The sequence below is a fragment of the Calidris pugnax genome, unplaced genomic scaffold (assembly GCF_001431845.1).
Source record: "Calidris pugnax isolate Ruff unplaced genomic scaffold, ASM143184v1 scaffold8, whole genome shotgun sequence".
NCBI classification, from domain to species: domain Eukaryota; kingdom Metazoa; phylum Chordata; class Aves; order Charadriiformes; family Scolopacidae; genus Calidris; species Calidris pugnax.
Window position 1 is genome coordinate 14,984,074 of NW_015090830.1, and position 22,572 is coordinate 15,006,645.

Sequence of the window (22,572 nt, forward strand, 5' to 3'; positions counted from 1 at the left end):
CCCGCCCACCCACCCTGTCCGAGCCCGGGGCCGCTACCCCCCTGCCACCCAACCCGGCTTTGGATGGTGGAGGTGGATGAGAAACCCTCCCCGCCGGGGTGAGGGCTCGCCGGCGGGCAACTGGGGCTCGGGCTGTCTCCCGAGAGAGCAGCAGCCCCCTAAAGATGTGAAATAGGGGGCAAGGTTGGGGGGCGGGAGCCGCAGGCAGCGAGCCCCGACGGGGCGGCATCATCAGCCGGAGCCGGGGGCAGCCGCCAGCCCCGACCGGGAGCGGCTCCCGCCCCACCGGGCTCGGGGGATGCTGCCCCGGGAAAGCCCGTCTGAAGTACCGGCAGCAGGGCCGGGGCTGGGTGGTGGGGACACCAAGTCCCCTGTCCTAACGTGGTGGGAGCCAGGGGAGGTGGAGGGGGGGGTGGTGAGGATGAAGGAGCGAGGTCCAGGCTCGCATGAAAGTCTTTCTTACCGCCTTTTGGGTTTCAAACACGTGTTTCATGTCACGACACTTTTCTTGTTGTTGTTCTAACGTCTCCAACACATATCCACATCCTTTCTGCTGTAACGTATCAGATCAAAAAAACCAGTCATCGCGCGCTGCGCTGGCAGGCTGCCGGCGCGGAGGGTACACGCAGAGTTTAGGATATTAATTGCAAATCTTCAACGCCATCTTCTGAAATTTAAATGTAATTATCGCCATGTTTTGAGGGAGAAGCGAGAAGCCCAGGCATTTTTACAAATCAGGTTTGTAACACACCATCCATCCTCTAAAAAAAGAATTGGCGGTGCCCATCCAAAATCTCTTCAGTCACTAGTTAAGGCACCTTCAAAACATTAAAATACGTCTTCAAGATTGGAGGTGATTGCCACCATAAATCAAGATGAGCAACCACAGCTTTACCAAAAGGCATCTGAAAGGCTTTCTAAAAATCCAATTTTGATTCCTAAGGGCAAGACTGTGTGGTACTCAAGGCGCCAACTTAAGTATAAAACCGTCTTGAAATATATCACTATGAAATGAACACTTCTAATGCCTTCTCTCTTTTGCAGCTTTTAAGACAGCAAATTCTGGGCCAGTGTGAAACATGCAGACTTGATCTGCATTAGGTAAAAACCTTCAGGAGAAAAAAAAACCACCTTTCTCAAATACTGGAGAATATTTTGAAAAAAATAGTTGTTCAAAGAAATCCATGTATAAATAGAGAGGTAGATGAGTTACACATTCAGAAATCTTTAAGAGAAGACAAAGTCAATCATAAAAACCCCAGACAGTACATATGTGGGAAATTACCTGGCTGGGCGGTTGGTTGCTGTCTTCGTGCAGCAACAACTCTATTAGAAAACTCACCCCAGTTGCCTAAATTTGAGAGGCCAGACCCCTGCATGCACACTTGGCCTTTGCAAATAAGTCTTCTCCTCAGTTAAGATGTGCTAATCTCATTAGTTTTGCTGACTTTGTTACTTGGGGTTTCTGGAAGTCGGCCATTTCCATTTAAAATGGCAAAAAAATTTAGGACCACCGTTTCGGTCTGCAAAATAGAAAAAATCTGATCAATAACACAACTGTGGTGTCTGCATTAAATGCTGCAGCAGTGCACCAGTGAACTTTTGTTGGGTACATTCTGCATATGTGAAAGGATGATTCCTCCCTGCCCTGCCTTCCGGGTGATGTGAACACTTACAGCACCTCAAGCCTGTTTGTCTTTTTCTTGTGATTTCCACACTGTTGTGATTGCCTGACCCTTCAAACCTTACCCAAAAGCCCCACTGCCTTCATGGAAGTTTTCTGTGTCGATGACCAATTGAAGTCCTCCTGTGAACACGCTCTTGCTGCTGTTTAACCACGGCAGTCACCGCCGGCCCCCCTGGTTTTCACACTCTTAAGGTCACACTGACTAAAGGCATGCCAGGAAAAGTGACTGTTTCTTCTCAACAGTCGCTTGCAAGCCCTCAGCACATAGAAAGCTGGCTTCTGCTTTCACCAAACCTCTCTGAAGTCCCAGTTGAGTCACCTGGGAATTGCACCCAAGGCAGAAAAGCAGAGAGAGATGCCAGCTCAGACCAGCTGCTGGGGGCTCTCTGAAACGGGTCCCTGCAGAAAGGGCACTGCTGAGCCAAAGGGCATAAGTGGTAAATGCTCTTGCACTCAGGAGTTTACTCTTCCTTTCCTTCAGGAAGGTTGCCCCTGCTCTCCTGGGTGCAAAGGCTCCCCCCTCTCCCTAAAAAGCTACCGGGTGAACTCGGTCTCTAAGCCAGAGGGACCTGTTGGAAATCTGCTGGAAGCAGTATGTCTGGCTGCAGAGGCCCTTTGAGGATTGCTGCTCGTTCAGGGGTTGTCCCCAGCACCAGAGACCATAAAATCCCCTCAGACACTGGCGCAGGGGGAGTTCCTCTCTGCAGAAGAGGAACCTGCTGAGGGTGAGCGAGGGGCACCCACTGCCTGGCGCTGCTCCTGCCTGGGCTGAGGGGGCTGCACTGGTTGCACTGGCCATCCATCTGCCTGCAGCTCCGGTGGGAATGACCCTGTGACAGTAGGTCCTGGTGGGCAGTAAAGGTCAGGCCCCCACGGCACTCACTGCAGACCCACCAGTGGGCAGGAGCATGGCAGGGAGTGAGCTCATTCCCCACTGGTCCAGCTCTCGTCTCAGATAAAGACCCTGACCACGGTTCTTCAGGAACCCAGCAAAGCCTGTGCTGAAGCCCTTGACAAATGCCATCAGCAAATGCATTTTCAGGAGTGGATTAATCCCCTAATAGGGGGATAGGATCATAGGATGGTTTAGGTTGGAAGGGACCTTAAAGATCATCTAGTTCCAACCCCTCTGCCATGGGCAGGGACACCTCCCACTAGACGAGGTTGCTCAAAGCCCCATCCAGCCTGGTCTTGAACACTTCCAGGGATGGGGCTGATGGTTTCAAAAATCCCAGCTGCCTGCCTACATGTTTAGCTGCCCCAAACCCCGTATCTTGAGATGGAAGCGTTGGAAGACCTCCATGCCTTGCTGTTGGCACCAGTTTCCGCTGGATGCCGCCTTCTTTCAGAAGTCCTCACAAATCCCTGGTGTGTCACTTGCACAGCAGCAACACCTCTGTGGATGGCATTGATGGAATTTAGAGACACTGAAAATTTGGGGTGAATTCCCACTTACTTTGATTTATTCCAGCAAAGCACCTGCTCTATAAGCAGTATAACATGAGTCGCAACAGGCGATTTTAAGCATCCTCTGCCGTGGTAACTTCATGGGTCATAAGTGCTCCCTTCACATTTTGGGAGGGTATTTGCAGTGCCTCCATTTAAAATAGCGATTCCTGAAACAGCAGTAATCTATCATATATCTTCCAAATTACTAATTACACAGTCATTTTAAACCATTAGAAGCAAAGCACGCGGGCGAGCGTGGCCGTATCTTTGCACTTTCAAGCAGAAAAGTCTCACGGCCCAGTTGCAATTATTTTGGGTGGATTTGGTGTACATTTTGTTTTCTTTTCATGTACTTCCCCTCCGCTTCGTAGCCAAGAATATTTCAAACCACCTTTCATAAGGCTGCCTTCATGCCTCTGCACATCACCCTGCGCTCGGGACTGAAGCAGCCTTTCACCACATGTCCTAACACCTGAGATATCCTCCAGCTTTCCTTTGGAGACAAAAGGTTGGCGTGGGCATCCAGCCAAGGTGGCACACAAGCAGCAAGGAGCCCTTCCCCGATGCTGGGTCATCAGGCCAGGAGCTTAGAAACCCTGGGTTGACACCTTCACCCTTGCAAACCAACAGCAAAATTTTTACGGGCTTCCCGCTCCTCAGGGCCTCCCAGCTGTGCATCGGGCTGCTTGGGCAGCTAGCACAGGGCTGACGGTGTTTTCTTCATAAAACAGGCTCTGGAGGGCTGTGTTGCTGGAACTGGGGGATGAAGGCTTCAGCAGCCTCTATCTGTGCCTGCCAGCCCAACCATCCGGCACCTGAAGAGAAAGGTCATACCATCAACATTGTACTGCCAGAAGTGAGAGCTCCACTGAGAGCAACACAGCTTGCTGGATGCTGGATGCTGGTTTGACAACAACACAATCAATGTATTTGCATCTAGTGGCACTTCTAAGCATTCTTTTTTTTTTTTTTTTTCTGGAAATCAGAGGTATTTCCGTGTTCTCTTTCTTTTTTTTTTTTTTTTAATTTTTTTCACATTTTTTTCCCCCTTCCCCTCTAATTTACCTTTCCACAAGTTTTCAGGGATCTCTGGTTATTGGCTCAGTATTAACCCCCTTCTCACCAGTACCCCGATAACATTTTTGTTTTCCCTAACTCCGCGCTGAATTGCAGAGGGGTACGACTGAGCAGCCCTTTCATGACCTGTTTCTGCTGCCCCCACCACTCCTCACATCGGCTGGGAAAGGAGATGCAAGCAGAGTGTGCCTTAATAGCAGATTTCTGAAATAAGGAATGACTCATGTTCAGATTTATGGACTATTTTCTTCAACATGCAGAATATGTGTGAAAAGTGGCTCACCTGGTGCGACCGTTTCCATTCTTTAAAACTTTAAAATTGTATCAAATAATAGAAAGTACCAGTACCAGGCCCTGTTTTTTTTTAAAGGGTCACCCTCAACACAAAACTTCAGAGAGATAACCTGTTCTGGGGAAATCTGGGGAGTGTTCTGGCCTCTAAAATAAAAACACATAGCTGAATATGATGTACTGCTGCAAGAATTTAAAATTTACAGCAAAGAAAAAAAAGCCCTCAACCATGGAGAGCAGACTGAGGAAAAAAAGCCAAACCTTTTTCCTTTGCATCTTACAGAGAATAGAGAATTTTTTTTAGAAAAACATTCTTAAAAAAATTGTTCAGTTTTCCTATGTAATCTTAAAACCTAATGTGCTTGATGTTTGAGAAAACAAAAAAAAATGGTTTGGAATTTCTTTTCAAAGCTTTAAAAATCTGTACGTTTTTGTTTGTTTATCATAGACAGAATATTTTATCAACTTTTATTTTGGTGTTTTCTGGTTTCCTTGTTTTTAAGTGGAAAAATATTTATCTTCCAATGACCTTCAGTAAACAAATCGGCCAGCTCTCCCTTATTTTCTGGTGCTGGCCAGGAGGTGCTGAGAACAACCTCGCCCTTAACTCAAGTATTTTGAGGCTGGCATCTCTGCCAGGTGGCTATCAAGGACTGCCCAGAGCTGCTGGTATTGAGCAAAGGAGACCAGTCCTTTGCCAGCGATGCGGGGCACAGCACGGCCACGTATCCCCAACTCCCTGGAGTAACGTGTCCATCCCACTCCAACCTGGGAGCCTTCTGGGTCCGAAGTGTAGGAATACCATTGTTTTCCCAAATCCAACCTGCTTTGTTTGGAGTGAAAGGGCAGGGTGGACAGATGGCTGTATTTCAGACCATCAACTCACCTGGCCAAATTTCTTCAGCTTCGTTGTGTCCTCAGAGCATTGCACTGAAATGTAGTTTACATACTGCATTCAGCTGAAGACATCCCAAACGTGACCAATGCTGACAAAACCCACTTAATTGCGTCTTGATTACAGAAGTTAAACAGAGCTGGGGCTGACATCTCACCGGAGTGGAGAAGTGGAACCGCTCCAGAGGTGGTACCCCATCTAAACGTGATTTATGACAGTGAAGAAGGTGGTAAAGGCTGAATTCATGCCCTCAGAAAAAACTCCCTTTTTGGAGTGCGTTTCCAGGCTGCAGGACACACAGGGAGAGGGCCAGGCCAGCTGTTGCAGGAGTGGGCCAAGGATGCAGCTGGTGATGGAGGGGCTGCCAGCAGGGTGTGTGGGCTGGGGTGGGATGCCCAGGCATCACTCTCTTGAGTCCGTCCCCCCAGCAAGGAAGAAGCAAATTTCCAGGGATTTGGAGACCGTTGAACACTGGCTTGATTTGGTTGATTCCTGGCATGTTTTGGGCTTCTCAAGGGTCTGTGGCTGGGTGACACCCCAGCTGTTGGACTTCCCCTCACATTGTGAGAGCCCCATGCCTGGGGGAAGGGAGGATGCCGATGTGACCACCTTAAATATATTTGATTTAACCAATCTTTGCTGGCTTTCATACCAACTTGGGTTCATTTGTATCAAAGTTCAAACCCACACATCATTTCCTGGGTTCAAAATATCAACTTGGTTTTGTATATTTTGGGGTTGAGGTTCCACTTCAAAGAAAATGAGCTGCAAGAAGCCCAGTCACATCAGAAAATGACTGGGAGAAGGAAGGGATTAGGGTGACACAATAAGAAAAATCACTGAAAACTAAATACTGAACATTAAAAAAATCCATAAGATCTATACTGCATACATATCACCCATTATGCTCCTACTACAGTTCTCCATTCAATATAAAACTGTCTGGGTTTTCTGCCCTTTTGAGTTGGAGCATCTTTGTGAAAAGGAATGCAAAGCAGGAATTTAAATGATAGAGAAAAGAACTTAGAAGGGAGGGAGCATCAGGAAGTTTCACAGAAACCATGGATGTCACTGTCACTGAGATTTCCCTGCTTTAAAGAAACTGGAAGGATTTCCTCTTGTCTGTGACCATTGTAGGGGGGAAGTCACTGGTGGCACATACATCCCTTTGGAAGATGTTTTAGAGATCATACGTATAGAATACTCTGTACAATTTCAAACTTGATTTGGTTTCATCCTATCTTGATTAGTGAGGGGTAAATCCTCAGCCTGGACTGACTGAGCAGATGGTGATGAGATGCAGATGGTTGTGAGAAGGAGGTGGTGGCGATGGTCTAGCAGTTTGTGTTACCTTCTTCTTTTTGATAGACAAAAAAGGAACTCATGGCCCCAAAGAAAAAATATTTAGTGAGCAAGGGGGGCTATAATCTAAATTATTTAAAAAAAAAAAAAAACAACACATATTAATTTCTCTTTCTTAGGCAGCAACACGAGTGTCCTGCCTGTGTTTTTCTGTTGAGGAGAGACCTGACTCGTCATTCACAGCAGCACAATGCAAGTCTGGCTATAATCTAGAGGGAGTGAATGCAAGCCCTAAATGAATGTACAGTGGTATTTCACTTTGAAAAGAAGCGTGTCAGCCCTATTAGATGTGCAGAAGAATGATTTAAAAGGAAACAAGTCTTTGTAAACAAGGATTTCAGTAGAGGGCGAGAAGGGGGGATAGCAAGTACGTCCAGTCAGAATTTCTCCTGCTATCAATGATCAGTCTAGCACATATATAAATCACTGAACACTTTCTGAAAGCTTTCAAAAACATGAAACACCTTCATTAGCTGCAACACCAAATGTAATCAAATGTGGCTTTACAGCATGGCACCAGGTGAACCACTGGATCCTCAGCAATTTCAGCTCCAGTGCTCAGATCACAGGGCAGCACAAACGGCTCAAGAGGCCACCTGCCCTAGGTGGAGGCTTTGGTGCAAGCTCTTGCAGGAGGGAAATCATCCTTCTACAGTCCCATGACAACAGGGACATTTGTGTTACAGTCCTCCTTGCCAGGTGCCTTGAAAAAGGAGAGGGAATAGGAACGTGGAGAATGCCTGACACTACAAAGTTGTAATAAATTACTCAAAGTAATCTGTCCCTTCTGGGATGTCAGCATCTATTTCTGCCTAGAGCAGCTTTGGCATGGGTTTTCCACCCAGTGTGGAAAACCAGCATAACCAGGCTCATCCTCCTCACTTGAGGATGCTTGATGGCCCAGGCGTGGGGCCAGGTGGAACAAGGAGGTTGGAGCAGGGGCTCCCCAGGGCTCACCTTGTGTTGTGTCCCACGCAGGAGCCAGCCACATGCAAACCTGCCAGGGAAGAGGCACAAGCTGAAGGCACAGGGGCTCTGCAAACAGGAGGCTACTGCCGGGGGCAGAGCAATGGCTGCATCACTCCTCTGCTGGGTACGAGGTGTTCTTCTCCCTCGCGGCTGGTAAATCCTGATGGAAGGAGGCTCAGGGATGCTTCTTCTCCTTGGAGAGCCCAGCGGCACAACGCTCATAAAGCCTTACTTTCAAAGCTGCCGAGAGCATCCCATAGTCTGCAAAGAGCAAACAAGCACCTGCACGATGGAGGATAAAACTACTAAATGTGAGGGAAAATACACCAAGAGCTGCAATGTTGTCAGAACTCAGGAGGAAACATCACAACGTGGCCACTTTGGAAAAAGAGGCTTGGCTGCTTTTGGAAATGTCTCCATGAACAACGAATATATGAAATTATAGTGACAATATGTTATTACATCTCCTCCCACCTTTCTCCATTCCAGATCAGAGCAGCTTTGGATATCACCACATAAGGGTAGGCCATGGCAATGGTAGAGCTTCATCCACGATGGTCTTGTCAGGAGAAGAACATTTGAGAGCCAGTGAAGTCTAGGCAGAAGAAAAATCTTACACCGTCTGCATAGGTGCTGGCAGGGAGAACTGGAAAAGCCCTGCACAAGTGAGAGCATGTGTGCACATCCAGAGGGTTTCCTACGGGCAGCATTTGCTTTCACACTAACCTGCTTCACAGAGGATGAAGCAAAGCCCTGGCCACCAAGAGGAGATTTGCAAAGGTAGGGCAGGAAATTTTCAGTGGCGGTGGGGTGCTGCTTTCCTTCAGTAGCATGAGAAAAACCTCCCCTTTTAAAACACATTGCCCGCCTCGCTTTGTTTCACTTTGTTGCATGAAAATTGTGAATATCCTCTGAATTTTGCCTGGCAGTTGATGCTGGCACAACACAACCTTCTGAGGAGTCAACAGCTGCAGCGACTGTTGACAGCTGATGGGGCCTGGGTTGCCTGTTGCATTAACTTCTGTACCAGGTTGCTCTTTTCTAATGGTGAAAAAAAAAGAAAAAAAAAAGAAAAAGAAAGATCTCTGCATGCATGGCTACCCTCAGTTAGCATGAACAGGAAGGATACTCTGAAGGGTGACTTACTAGCAATGGGCAAATGCTTCCCTTTTGAAGCAAAATAAAGTTTTTCACATTGATGGTGATGCAAGCTTAGCTGTGCACGCTTATACTGAAGATGCTGTGTGCTAGAAAAGACCAAGAAATTCCCTCACCCACTTAGCATTACTCATTTTGTTACATAATTCTGATGGTTTTTCCTTTTTTTTTTTTTTTTAAATTTCTGCTGTGGATTGGGTCGACAAATACAGTACCTATTAAAAAACCTGTCTGTTGTCCTTGTTTATTGCAAATGCAATTCTGGCTGTGACTGAGTGGGAAGGCACCATGGGCTACTGGCCATGGCAAGAGGCTGGCAAGGGTAACTTGCCCCTGTTTTTTCTGCAGCACCTCAGATCCATCATGGGACATTTCATCCCTCCTTATTATCACCTCTGGATACTCAGACCTAACAGACTTTCAAAGACCTCTAATATCCCCTTGCAGTGTTCCCCAGCTGTTAATGCTCAAGAATCATACAAATTGCTGCAAGGATTGCTGTAAAGAGCATATTATTAAACTTGCTAGGTGTTTTAAAGCTTCTCTAACCCTTTTCTTCCACAGGCGTTTTGTCCTTGCAGATGGGTGAATTTATTTGTGATAGTGCAATGGCACGAGAAGCGGAGAAGCAATGCAATTTCATCTTATGAAAGGCAAAACCCTGTTGCATCTCTTTATTACTCCATTAGCCTTTCCACCAGGCTGGTCCTGCAGCTGGCTGCCTGGAGAAGGCAGGGGGGAGAGAGGGGGAGAAGAAAGAAATGGCCACTTGGTGGCCTTAAACTGCTACTCAAAGAGCCAAAAGCCAAATCCTGCTGTCAGTGAGCTCAGGAGGAGTTTCCCCACTGGCTTCACTGGGCTCAAAGTGTCCGGGCCAGGAGCTGCCTGTCTTAGAGAGACAGACAGTCCTGGTCCTGCCAATGCAGGGGGCTGCCTGCTGCTATACTGCCCCAGCAGCTGTGAATTATGAGGTTTCCCTCCCAAGCTACAAGGCAATGACTTTTTAAAAGATTTTTTGAAAAGGACAGACAGCAGCATTTAAAGGCATGTGGACAAAATCTCCTGCTGGCACAGTGCTTCTTGAGTTATGATAAATGCTGTGCATAAAATGGCACACGTACCGGGCTTCTGAGGCATCTCTGGGGTGAGGGCTTTACTGGCACAGTTACTTCCAAGCCTCCACAGCACTGGCAGCACCATATTACTGACAGCAGTCCCAGGACAGAGATTCATCCCTCTCCACCTAAACTCCAGCCTGAAACCTAGACCAACATCCATTTTATTTGTAATGTAACTCAGTATGTTAGAGAGAGCAGCATCTAGATAGATACCCCAGTAATCCTATGTTTGGGATAGGTGTGCATTTCCACATCAGACAGTCAGATAAAGTCCTCTCTACTGAGGACTAGGAGAGGTCCAAGGATGGGTGCTTAATTTTTGTAAGGCAAATGAAAATCATACTATATTGTTGGAGAAGCAGCAGGACAAGCTGTCCTCATTAGAAAAAAAAAAAAAAAAGAAATGTCTGACAGGAAACTCAAGAACTTGCTGCCCAAGGCTCATTTGGGAACCTATATTACAAGGGTTGCTCCAGCTCTGCTTGGCACCAATTGTTTCCTCTTCCCACAAAGGTCCCCTTGAACCAAGCTTCCTTAATTTTGATGCTTGCCAGAGCTTGAAAGGATCCCTTTTGGAAACTCCCAATCTATAAATTTACATTTTAAAACACTAACTCACATTTCCAGACCACAGAGACCATCCAAGGAAGGTTTGTAGGGTAGAATGGGGTTGTTCCAGCATGGAGAAGTGATACAGAGTGGCACAGAAGCAGCAGTCACCTCTGTCTTCAGTTTATGAATGCACGAAGCATCTATGGTGCACAGGACTGACAACAAGCACAGCTGCCTCCAGTACCTCGGGATGAGGATAACTCTTGGTGCCACTAAACAGCATAAAAAAAAAATAAAAATCATATTATACCTGCAGATCCCAGAAAAAAATTATTCAACTTGGTGCACACTTTAATCAAGTTCCTCGGAGCTGAAGGGAGCAGAGGTTGTCCATCTGCAACATCATTTTCCAGCTGCATTTTTGGCTTCCTCTCGCCCCTCCGTGTAGGCAGGATTTTAAAGCACAAAATATCAGTACGAAGAATGAAAAGCTGGGACTAGCTTCCCTCTGTGCAGGAGAACATCAGATGCCAGCAAGGGTTTATGTAGTCTCAGTCTGCAAATCCTAATTCTTCCCAGCCCATGCATTCATGCTCTCTCCTCATATTCCCACTCCTCACTGAAAGTATTACAACGGCACTGTAACCATTGCACTGCCAGGTACAGCTCACTAGCAGCCAGTTAGTCTATACACTCTGGACTTAAACCATCAGTTTGGTTAGTCATCATGTTTTCATTATTGGTTTTTTTTTTTAGTGCATTGAGATGCAATAGTCAACGTAATTTTTGAAGGAGAGTCTTTTCCTTTCATGTTTCTGTTTACGTGCAACATTAGCCAACTCTTCTGCCCTCTCAGAAAATCCCGTACAAAAACTTAACTCTCGACCTCACCGTATTTTTCTCAGGAAACTTATGTAGTTCCTGGAAGTTCCTCCAAATTTTCCTTCCAACTCCCACAGGTGCCGCTATTTGCTTGTAGAGCTTTCCCCTTGTGATAAAGCAACAGGAAACCAACAGACCAAAATCAAAGCCTTGCTGGCTTTCCTCTAAAAACATCATTATGCTTTTATCCTACTTTCACTGAGCCAGGCCACTACAAACCCCATGAAGATCAGGTTATCTGTTATATCTCTGCACATTCAGGCTCTTAACAAGCTGGCACCATGACCACCCAACACACCAACAGTGACAGCAACTGAGAATCATCGGTGCAAAGCTCTAGGAGACTGCAGGAAAAAGAGAAATTCGATAACAACTCAGAGTCATAAAATGACTGCCAGCTTTTCTTTTCCATTACATTTTATGTGTTACTTTCAAAGACAATCACAGCTGACATCTCATAAGTCAAACAACTGTCATGTTTAGCATTCAAGCCATCAGGTGCCAGGAGGATTTTAAACACACCACCTTGCAAGTTTTTTTGCAAGGTTAAGATTAGGCTACAGACCACCAGCAGCCTTGTTGATATAAATAAGTTACCCCTCTCTAGAATGGAATCTTCATAAAATCTTCCCACACATACCTTCCCTTCCCCCTGTCAATAATAGTTATATCATCATAAAGGTCTTCCTTTTCCTGACTGCTATGACTTCCCTCCAGGAATGACTTTGCATCTGCAGGGCCTAATAAAAATCACCCTTGAAATGTGAAGCTCCTGTTTCCTAAAGCTGCAGCAACACACGACAGACTAAGAATACTGATCACCCCCCTTTGAAGAGTGGCTAAAAAGAAAAAAAATGCCTAAAGCATCGTTGACTTCTGAAAACGTGCATTAAAGGCTTATCTGAGGATTGCACTCAGTGTTTAAAGCTTCCCCTCCAGGTCTTCAGGCTAATCCTCTCCCAAACAGAACACATTCAATATTACCCGTGCACAATCAGCTCCCAGTTGTCTGGGGTGCTCCTTATCCAGTTCTCCAGCAAACCACCCCACAGGTCTGTGCTCAGCCCAGCCTGAGCTGGGCAGGCTCATCAGCTTCACCCTGGCCCAGCTCTCTGCATTCGGGCACGGCTGTGCCTGAGCTCACGAGCCCTCTGGGAAGCCAGGGCAAGCCGTGTGTTGAAGCACGGGTAGGCAATCCTTGCCACTGTGCAGGTTCTGCTCTCGGTGATGGAGACCCAGCCCTATTTATTAACCGTTTCCCAGGAGAAGATGGCCGTCTCATGCAACTTCGTTGTCAAATATTCCCTTCCGGCACCATCTTGATAGCTTCTATTGAAATGGGGTTTCTAGCGTCTCATCCTGTCCCTTCTCAAGCAAATGTACTCCTTAACCGCAATCTAGCACTACTTGCAAAAGCTCCTGCTTACTTTAATTGCAACTGCTCGCTTCAAATATCCACTGCCCGTTTGCTCTCCCTCTCCCCTTGACACACACACAGGTGGAAATTCTCTTGCTCAGAGGTTCACGGGACTTCATAAAATGTGAAATTAGAATATGGCTTGTTTAAACCAACTACTAATGCCTTTCTTCTGCGGCCCACAAAGCATTCTTGTAACCAAAGCCACAAAAAAGGAGGTATTTTTAAATGAGCCGTGTGGATTGATTCACTGATTACTGTCTCTTCCTCCCCATTATTGTTTCCCATCAGAGCCAGCAAATTACTCTCAGAGCACTCACCAAACCATACTCTCCCTACTCTTACCTCGGCTATTTCCGCAGCCCAGCCCTCACATGGGTTATTTTCAGCTAGGTAAATCATCTATTAGTTTCTAACCACCCTAATATACGTGCTTCAAATGAAAAGTGGATAAAACTGTTTGGCTTTGTTGAGCGAATGAACAGCAGAGTCCAGCAACCATCTTCATTCAGTCCTGAAGGGAGGGAGAGAGACCTGGAGGGGCTGAAACAGCCCTAATCACCCAGCTTAGTGCTGGAGAAACCGTGGAGAGATCAAGGAGACTTTGGCCATCAGTAGAAAGACAGAGGCTTCTCCGACACACAGTTTGCATCTACTCTGGTTGGAAATTAAAGAGAGTGTTCCATTTTAACTGAGGTGCCCACAGCAGGCACTGCAAGTTCCTCAACCCTGCTTCAAGTTTGATGTGTTTCAAGGCACAAAGGCTCCCGAATCTCCCAAACTAAGGAACGGAGGGTCAGCCCCCACACGCTGACCTTTCCCCCAAAAATGACCCAAGAAGCAGCGCTGACTGCATTTCACACAAGTGCAATGCATTCAGAGAAAAACAGCTAAGTCAAGGGGGAGTCCCTTCCTCTGCTGCCTGGAGTTTCCAGGCTGTCTTTGGAAATGAATCAAATTCATGTCTTCCATGAAACAGTCCAAAAGTAGCAGCAGCAGCTTGGCCAAGGAGGCACTAATTTTGTTTCTCCTCCACTTCTTCCAGAACAGCTTTTATTAGATGCATTCGCCATATGTACTTTCTTTCCAGAACAAGCCTAGGGGAAAATCAGGACATCAGTTTTTTCTGTCCTCATAACCATATATCCAAAGTATAGGAAACAGTGGAGATTCCCTGCCATTTTTTTTAAATTTTTTTTCGCCTGCAGACATTTTCCTGGAGTGCATGGAATGTATCTCAGCGTGTGTATCACCAGCCCTTACCACGTTCCCTTTAGGTATTCCAACGCTTTAATTTTTTCCATATGCTATCCCTCCTCCACTTGCCCTCCCGCGCCCCCCATCATTCTTGACATCACAGGCACATCACATATCCCCCTACCATTTAATTTTTACCTGAGATTTCATGTTCACCAGATGCACCTGTGGGATGAATTCTGTCTAGGGCAGTCACGACCAGAATTGCTCTGGACCTCTTCCACTTCACTCCATCTTTTTCAATATAGAAATGACGACATCGCATTTTATGTAATTCACATTGAAACACAGCAGCCAAAACCTGAGACCCTGATTTTTCCTTATTCCCATCAACACCCAACCACCATCCTGTGCAGCACAGCACTTCCTATGCAGGTGGGACTGAGGTGTTGAGAGAAGCACCAAGAAGCCACTACAGCTTCTTGCTCTGCTTCAGAATCTCTCTGTGACAAAGGTATTTTGACAACCCCTCAGATGGAGGGCAGAGACCTCATTTAACAACACACAACCAACACTGATGCAGCCCTTTTCACCAGGGGCTTCGCTGAACCCTACCAGGGAAAGTCGTAACGCTTCTTCCCCAGTTGTGTTGCCCCCTTTTCATCAGGGGCTTCGCAGAGCTGTACCAGGGAAAGTCGTAACGCTTCTTCCCCATTTTATTGGGAAAATGAAGCAAACCAGAACTGAAGCAACTTGCCTAGTCATAGAGCAAATTGTAGGAGACCAGAATCCCAAAAAGCTTCTCAGTCCAGCATTTCATGGATTGGACAAGGGTGGTTGGCTTACTTGGTTGTAGGAGATTTGTGACCAGAATGCCAAAAAGCTTCTCAGCCCAGCATTTTATGGATTGGACAAGGGTGGTTGGCTTACTTGGTAAGGCAAAACCAGAAGACTTTTGCATCAAAAAGAACTATTGAACTTCATAGCCTGTCTTAATGCATCGCAGGTGCTCGCGTAAACCTTTCTACGCCATTTTGGATGTTTATGTGCATATCAGGGATGTGTAATTCTAAGGGATAAAAGCCCAGCTAGAAATGTGTGAGATCTCACAAGACAAACATATCCTTCAGTGCAATCAACTTGACATAAGGTGACCACCCTGGGGAAATGAAGGTCAACTCTCAACATGTGAGAATCCCCACCTCAGTGTCTTGAAAAGAAAATATGGTTAAGGAAGAGGAGTAGTACTTAAGATCCTTCCAGTGACCGCAAAGTCCAGAGCACACTTGCAGTGAATCAGTACATTACTGTAACATACCCTGGTGGGTTTGGTATCGTGACAAACCTTTTTCCATTCCTCTCCCAAACTCATTACCGATGGTTAACTGTAGAGTCATACAGCATTACCCAGCTGAGAAACACCAGAGGTACGCTTGCACAGCCACCAAGATTTGCAGAAATGCAAATGGTTTTCAGGATTCTCAAACAGACGAGTCATTTTTTTCCCCTGGGGTAAAGGGTAGCACTGGCCAGTAAAAGCCCACCCAACTCACATGAGTGCAACAGAGGCACCTTCTGCATCTTGCAGATGGGCCCGGGCCGCAGACTTCTGCAAAAATGAGGCTTTACCCAGAGCACACAAGCTGTTGCGTGACATACCTTACCTTCCAGCACAGGAATGGAGATCTTTATCAGGTCTGATAAGAACCTCACTGCAAATCAGACATGAGCAAGTAAATAAGCTGTCTAAGAACAGAAGAATCTCATCTATAAAATCAGAGGATTTGACCGAAGCTTGCATAGCACTCAAGTTGGAGGTTTTCTTGTTTTGGTTGTTGTTTCTTTTCCTTTTCTTTTCTTCTTCTTTTGAGACATTCAGGGATCACCTAAGTAGTTTTGCTGGGAAAGTTACATGCTGCAGACTTACTCACAAAGACTTCCAAAATACAGTCCTTGAGAAAATATGCAGTGAGCATGCATAAACACAGCCATAATTCCAACATCTTCAATACATGCTTTCTCTAAACACAGATAGTTTTGCTGGGAAGGTTACATGCTGCAGACTTACTCGCAAAGACTTCCAAAATACAGTCCTTGAGAAAATATGCAGTGAGCATGCATAAACACAGCCATAATTCCAACATCTTCAATACATGCTTTCTCTAAACACAGAGTTTCTACTTCCAAGCTTTCAACAAAGTCCCACCTTGCCTCAAAAAGTGAGGAAGAAAACGCTGTTTGTAATCAGTAACCTGCACAGGATGCTGATCCACCACTGAACATTGCTTTTTGGCATACATATAAAATATCCCTTTTTAATTTTTCAAATGTCAGGTTGAACACTGTCATGGATCAGTGTTACTTTTTCAAAGCATCCAGTGCTGTACAGGAGCCAGGCTGCTACTGAAGAAAGCAACACCCACAGAAGCCATGGCAGGCTTGGCAAACAACCACCACCACCAAAACAGGACAGATGCACAAACAGTAGAATTGTACTTGTTAACACAAAGAACTAAATTAGCAACCTTACAATGTAAGATTATTTTTTTTATTAATACACATTTACAGGAAATAAATTGCTTGCAAGCCAAACATTGGCACTCACTCGCCCTGACTCAAGAGCTCTAGGACAAATACCAGTTATTTAAAAAAAAAAAAAAACACACACAGAAAAAAAAAAAAGGAAAAGGATGGAAGGGAAGAAGGGAAGAGATTGAAGAAAAGGTAACAAAAATCCCATCCCCTCTATCTGACAAATTAGATAAAAACTTCCAGAGAAAGAAGGGGAATCAGAACTCAGAGCTTCAAAGGGTCCATTTCTAAACGCATCTGCCCAGATCTAAAGCCGTGTTGGCTAATGCCTGTGTGAACAGATGACCAAGTGAGCAAACAACTTAAAACCACTTTGCACTTCAAGTAGCTTGGATGTCTTGTTCTTACCCCTCTGTTCATAGCTCAATGAATAATTAAGGGTACAAACCTGCACATTCATAATTGTCTCAACTAAAATGGAAACTGGGTGCAGGTCTGGCTGAAAAATCCCATTTTTTGAGACCGCCTGCAAATGAATTTTAATCAGCGCGTACGGCTCACACAAGCAGAATTGAGTCTCCTACAAAGACGGAGCTATGCAGGAGCTCAATGGCAAAAAGGCACCTCCTGCTCACACTTCATCAGATGCCTACTCCTAATAATTACACCAGAAGCTACATGGAAATTACAGGAAGTCATCTTGCTACTCACAAGCCACTCAGTTTTGGTAAACTGCAGTTTGCATAATTCGCTAGAGCAAAGCACACATTCAACCATCTTTTAAAAAGAATTTGTTCCCTGGGTGAGGAGGGGAATAATAATACCAAACAGCAGCCAAATGTAGCAATGAAATAGTTAAACACACAGGAGCTGGGGCACATGGAAAACAAGAGCCACATTTAAAGCTGTGCTGAGAATCAATTGTGAAAATAGCTGTTTCTGTCGCATGCTTTGTGTCTCCAGGGGTTTCTACAGAAACCCTGCACAGTGCAAGATCATCTTCCTCATGCTGTCTAGTATTTTCTAGATACCATCATCATTTTCCCTCCACCAGAACAATTTCTTGAAGAGGTGGAAGGACTCTCATAATTTGCTGGCAAAGCCCAAACTCCTGATCAGGTTATGAGCACAGCTGAGGACACGTGGGTTTGCCCTCCAGTTCCCTCAGCTTATTGCAATGTGGGACAGGACTACAGGAATCAAATCAGAACTGCCATTTTCTACATCTCATAACAGTTACATATAACATTGAATGAGATTACAGTTGGGAAGAGCAGTATGGCACCACAGTTGCAGCACAATTTTTACATGTAATTTGGATAAAAATCGCCCTGGAGAGGTGCCAAGCAGTCAAAAGGAAGACAAAGCAACTGTACATTTTTCACTTGGAAACTGCTGTTTTCCTCTAGGGGTGAGGAGAAGCCTCTTCTGGAACTTATGAGATTTTCCTAGTTCACAAGGGTTTATATTTTAAATACGGTTTCTGTCTCATCAGTGCTCTAGCACACATATCTAAGACACTGCGACAGGTTAGAGGAGAAAGGAGGTAATTACACTATGAATCAGGACTCACACAGCTGGCTGCACTGAGTTTAAGGTCTTTTCATAGAAAACCAGGAAAGGGACTGAAACACACATTGATAAAGTCAGAGCCATCCAACTTACACTGAAGAAGATGAACTGAAACGTATTATGAACAAGGTGCATCTAGCACATCCTAAGCTACCTACAGACCCATTAACTCTATTCTAGTAGAGGATATTATTAGTTAGTTGAATCCCTGTGATCCCCTGGGAAACTTCCACACATTCCCAGTGGTCTATGAACTAACAAGAGCTGGGAGGGGGGAAGGAGAGGGCAAAAAGAAAAGACCCAAATATATCCCATTGTGTCTGACCTCTAACTTTGCCTTCACAATGAGAGTCCCACTGCAAGAACAAAGTTCAGCCTTCAGCAACAGCTAAGTGGCTGTGATCTGGCTACTTAGGCATGACTGGTCATACTTTCAGGTTGGTAGGGGGTTTTTTGGTTGTTCGAATGCCAGAATTACCCTCTTAGCAGAGGTAGTGTCAAACCAGAAATTTAGTGTTTTCTGTGGGAATTTAAATGGGGTTTTTTGCCCCCCTTACACTGTAAGCTTTAATATTTTTTTTTCCTCCCCAGGAGTCATCATCTGCCACTTACATCAGCTTCCTCTGACAAACTACTACTGAGAACTTTGAGCCTTGGCAGTCTGTAAACCAGCTAAGTTTTACAGCTAAGCCCTAAACCAGCATGCCATGGAAAAAGAATGTATTTCAGAAGAATAAAAAATTTGCATTCACCACTTACCTTGTCACAATGACGGGCCAGCAACAATAAGAGAGCAACAGGCAACATCCTCTTGTGGGACTATTATTAAGAGATGCTTGAGCTGCAGACTCTTGAACTCACCTGGAAGAACTTCGTGAAGAGAGGGGAAATCAAGAAGTCTGCGTGCAGGAGGAAAAAAATACTCTATATACCAAAATGAGCTCATCTTGTGCTCTTACTGTACCTACAGGGATGCAAACAGTGAGTAGAAACCTTCCAGAGACTATTACTTATTTCAAGAAATACACAAGCAGATCAGGTGTTAACATTTACTTTTATTTATAAAAAAATTGTAGAACGTATTAAATACAAACATTTGGAAAAAGCAATCAAGGCTTCACTAAGATGCCCAGGAAGAGGAAGACAGAGAATCAAGAAGCTTACCAGGTTTAGAGATTTTAAACTAGCTGAAGTAATTACTATAATTTTTCCACTGACTTCTTTATAGGCAGTGGCCATTATAGCAACAAATGTTATTACTGTCCTCTTTAAAAAACAGAGATATGATTTGCCATATCTTCCCACTCAACCACAAAATGTAAGGAAGCAACTCTTTCCAGGTTAAAAATCAGGGTAATAAATACTAACGTGTTTACCCATTACCTACATTGTATAACACTAAACATTTGTTTATAATCACACATGGATATCAAGTTTAGCCCCCCAAAAAATCGATTATACATTTCAAATCTGGATATCCAATAAGGTGTTATAAACTTTATACATTTTCCAGTGAACATCAAAATGAGGACAATGCTTTGAAGTACAGAAACAAAATAACTGAACGCATCGTCTACACTATAAAGGCCAGCTACTAGGAGGTGGACTGGGGTCTAGTCATGTTCCAGATAGCTGGGAAGTCCTACAAACTGCCACTGAAAGGCTGGTTGGAAGACAAATCATGTCACGTTCTCAGTCTGTGTTAACTCCTCTCACTTTCTAAAAGGCCAAAGGTGAGACCTGTAGCTACTCTCTCTTCTGCACCTTGTGGTAATAAAGGAGTAAACTATCATTCTGCTCCCTACGTGGACAAACCAGAAACAAGATTCTGAGACTGCTGTTGCTCTTTTCCCACTCTTAAATGCAGTATGAAATAAATACAGACCACTGAACAAGATGTAGAAGCAAGAGAATACAGAAAACACCACTTCTGTCTTTTAAAAAAAGAAGAGAGAAGCACTTCCACTGGCTGACAATATGGCACACCCTCCGTCTTCCTGCTTTACCCTGTATCTGCTTTTGAGCTGCAGCATAATGCACACTGATGGGGCTATATGGCCCTAAAGCCAAACTCCGTTCTAAAACAAAAATAACATATATATTTGTGGGACTGACTCCTTGGGGACAACCAAACTATTAAAAAAATATCCAGTATGGAATAATCTCGGACACACGATCATTAACAGATGTCTCCCATTTTGCCTTCTATTTGTCAGAACAGAATAAAGACTGGTCAATTTACCAGCGCTCACAAGGTTGATACCACAAGGAGGAGAGGGCTGAATAAACAGACCAGCATCCTGAACACGTGGGACCCTGTTAGTGAGGAAAGTGTTTTGCAATTGCCATATCTGCCCTCAGAGCACGGAGGGGACTGCTGTGCTGGGATTCCTAAGCAGCCAACTATTTGCAGATCAACATCTTTGAGAAAAGCCAAGTATTCCTGTTACCAGGCAAACGCAGAAGACTTGCTGGATATCCCAACTAGGTAGTGGTTCATTTAGCTACAAGCTTGAAAACAAAGTCAATTCCAGCATCTTTCCCAAATCCAACAGCATCCTGTATTATCCTACTCTCGCTGTGCTCAGTACACTTAAAGCCCTTAGTGCAAGGAGAATCCTGATGCAGGCCTGGACTCAGGTGAAATGGTCAAGCCAGTTCCGCTCCATTCCCTTTTTTTCCTTTTTGGCAATTACTGATATGCGAGATCCACACTTCACAAGCCATAACACATATTTTTTGAAGATACTTAACAACAGATATCAAACAGCCAGAGCTTACTTGACCCCAAAAGCCTTTCTCCCATCGAAAGAATTCGCTGCCACCCAAAGCAAGCAGGAAGTCACCTGAAGAGGAATTTTATGAAGAGATGGGAGGTCAGAGTACCAAAGAATTGAAAGTGACAACAGCCTATTTAGTACGCTGACTGCTTCTCACTCAGTGCTCAGCTTTCAGCATGATAGACACACCACATTTAAACAAATGATGGAAGTTTTTTTTTTTTCTCTTTTATAAATATCCTGGCTGATTGGGAGGTATTTTTTATTTTCTGGAATCTTTAAGAAAAACAGGCCTTTCATCCTCTGAGTCAAAGATAAGAAACCATGATCTTGGTATCAGTGCCACCTCCCATTACACGATCAGAAATCAATATGCTGCCCAGCATCCCTGGTGACATATTGGAAGTTACACTCTTAGAATATACTTGAGTCAGGCAATGGCTCCATTCCAGAAACACACAACGTTACCAGGAGCAGATTATGGCCCCTAGTTTTAACCTAGTTTAAAATATATTTTACAAATGCATTCCTACAAATCTGATCACCGCAAAATATATAGTGGTATTAAAATGGCAGAAAGTTGAAGTTAAACAACTCAAATTTTAAGCCAGTGAGAAATATGGGCGGTTTTAAAAGAAAACAATAAAATTTTCAAATAGAGACATTTGTGAAATATACACGCTCACACACACTCTCGCACACACACACACACACCTACTTACTTCACTCAGTGTCAGATTAAGATTACACAAGGCAATTTTCAAGGTTGCATTTACAACCACAATGACAAGAACAGCATCTTTGAGGTAGCTGAAGTCAAAGAGCAAACCACAGCACAAGCAAAGAAACAGGTGCTCGCACTCACACCGAGCCCACTCTTTGGAGACACGTTATCATGTGCGCAGGGGCGTGTGTTGAAGAGGCACGTGTTCCACGGGGAATGAAGTTCAGCAGCCCTGGAGACCTGACAAACTGCTCTCCAGCGAAGCTGATGTTGGGAGACCAGATGCACAACCAAGGGACCACGGCTTAAATCACTGCACGTCAGCTGAGCTGTGGTAACAGTCCCGGAGCTCTTGGTCTGCGGCAGTTCCACCGACAGCTCTGTCTCACGTGCACTGAAGCAAGTACAACTGTGGCAGTTGAAGATGTTATTACTCAGAGCTGTCTGTCCCACTTCTCTCCTAGATGCTACTGTTGATAGAAAGATACGTGTACCCATATCTCGCCTGCTCCTGCTTGCAGCCTAGCATTCAAGTTCAAGCCCACCCCCGCAGTATTACCTGCCAATGGACTGTGAACAGGAGCAGCAGAGACACAGACTTGAGTGCCCTTCTTCAGGTGCAATAACATTTTTGCCACGTTAACAGTGCGGAGATGTCAAACTGCCACAGCTTGAATCACCAGACTTCATCTCTCGGAGCCCTTTGCTAGCCTACAATGAAAGGAGTTGAGCTAACCTCACGGCAAATGCCAGGCAATGTGGGCATAAGGGGGTAACAGCTGTGGCTGACTGACAAACTGGCTCAGCCACAGTAACTGGATCATGCCTCTGGGCACACAGAGAGCTTGATCCTGCCCAAATCATAAAACTGCGTGAAACACACTCATACGCGCACACACACACACACATA

The 22,572-nt window shown here is 45.0% G+C and overlaps 1 protein-coding gene and 1 long non-coding RNA gene across 3 annotated transcripts in view; both read right to left on the bottom strand.

The window, feature by feature from the left end:
• Positions 1 to 3,160: 3,160 nt before the first annotated feature.
• Positions 3,161 to 10,808, bottom strand: LOC106887359. Of its 2 annotated transcripts, XR_001411864.1 has the most exons (4): positions 10,626 to 10,808; positions 7,719 to 7,991; positions 5,391 to 6,195; positions 3,161 to 3,951 (listed from the first exon to the last, which is right to left on the bottom strand). It is a non-coding gene; the product is annotated as an uncharacterized LOC106887359 (long non-coding RNA). The 2 variants fall into 2 exon arrangements; XR_001411863.1 differs by lacking the exons at positions 3,161 to 3,951; positions 5,391 to 6,195; positions 7,719 to 7,991 and adding exons at positions 8,261 to 8,771; positions 10,010 to 10,150.
• Positions 10,809 to 19,193: 8,385 nt separating this feature from the next.
• The window catches only part of DUSP22 (dual specificity phosphatase 22), a 52,733-nt gene continuing 49,354 nt past the window's right edge, over positions 19,194 to 22,572 (bottom strand). Inside the window, exon 8 of the mRNA XM_014940985.1 lies at positions 19,194 to 22,373. The gene's annotated coding sequence lies outside the window, so the exon portion shown is untranslated. The remainder of the gene's footprint in view (positions 22,374 to 22,572) is intronic.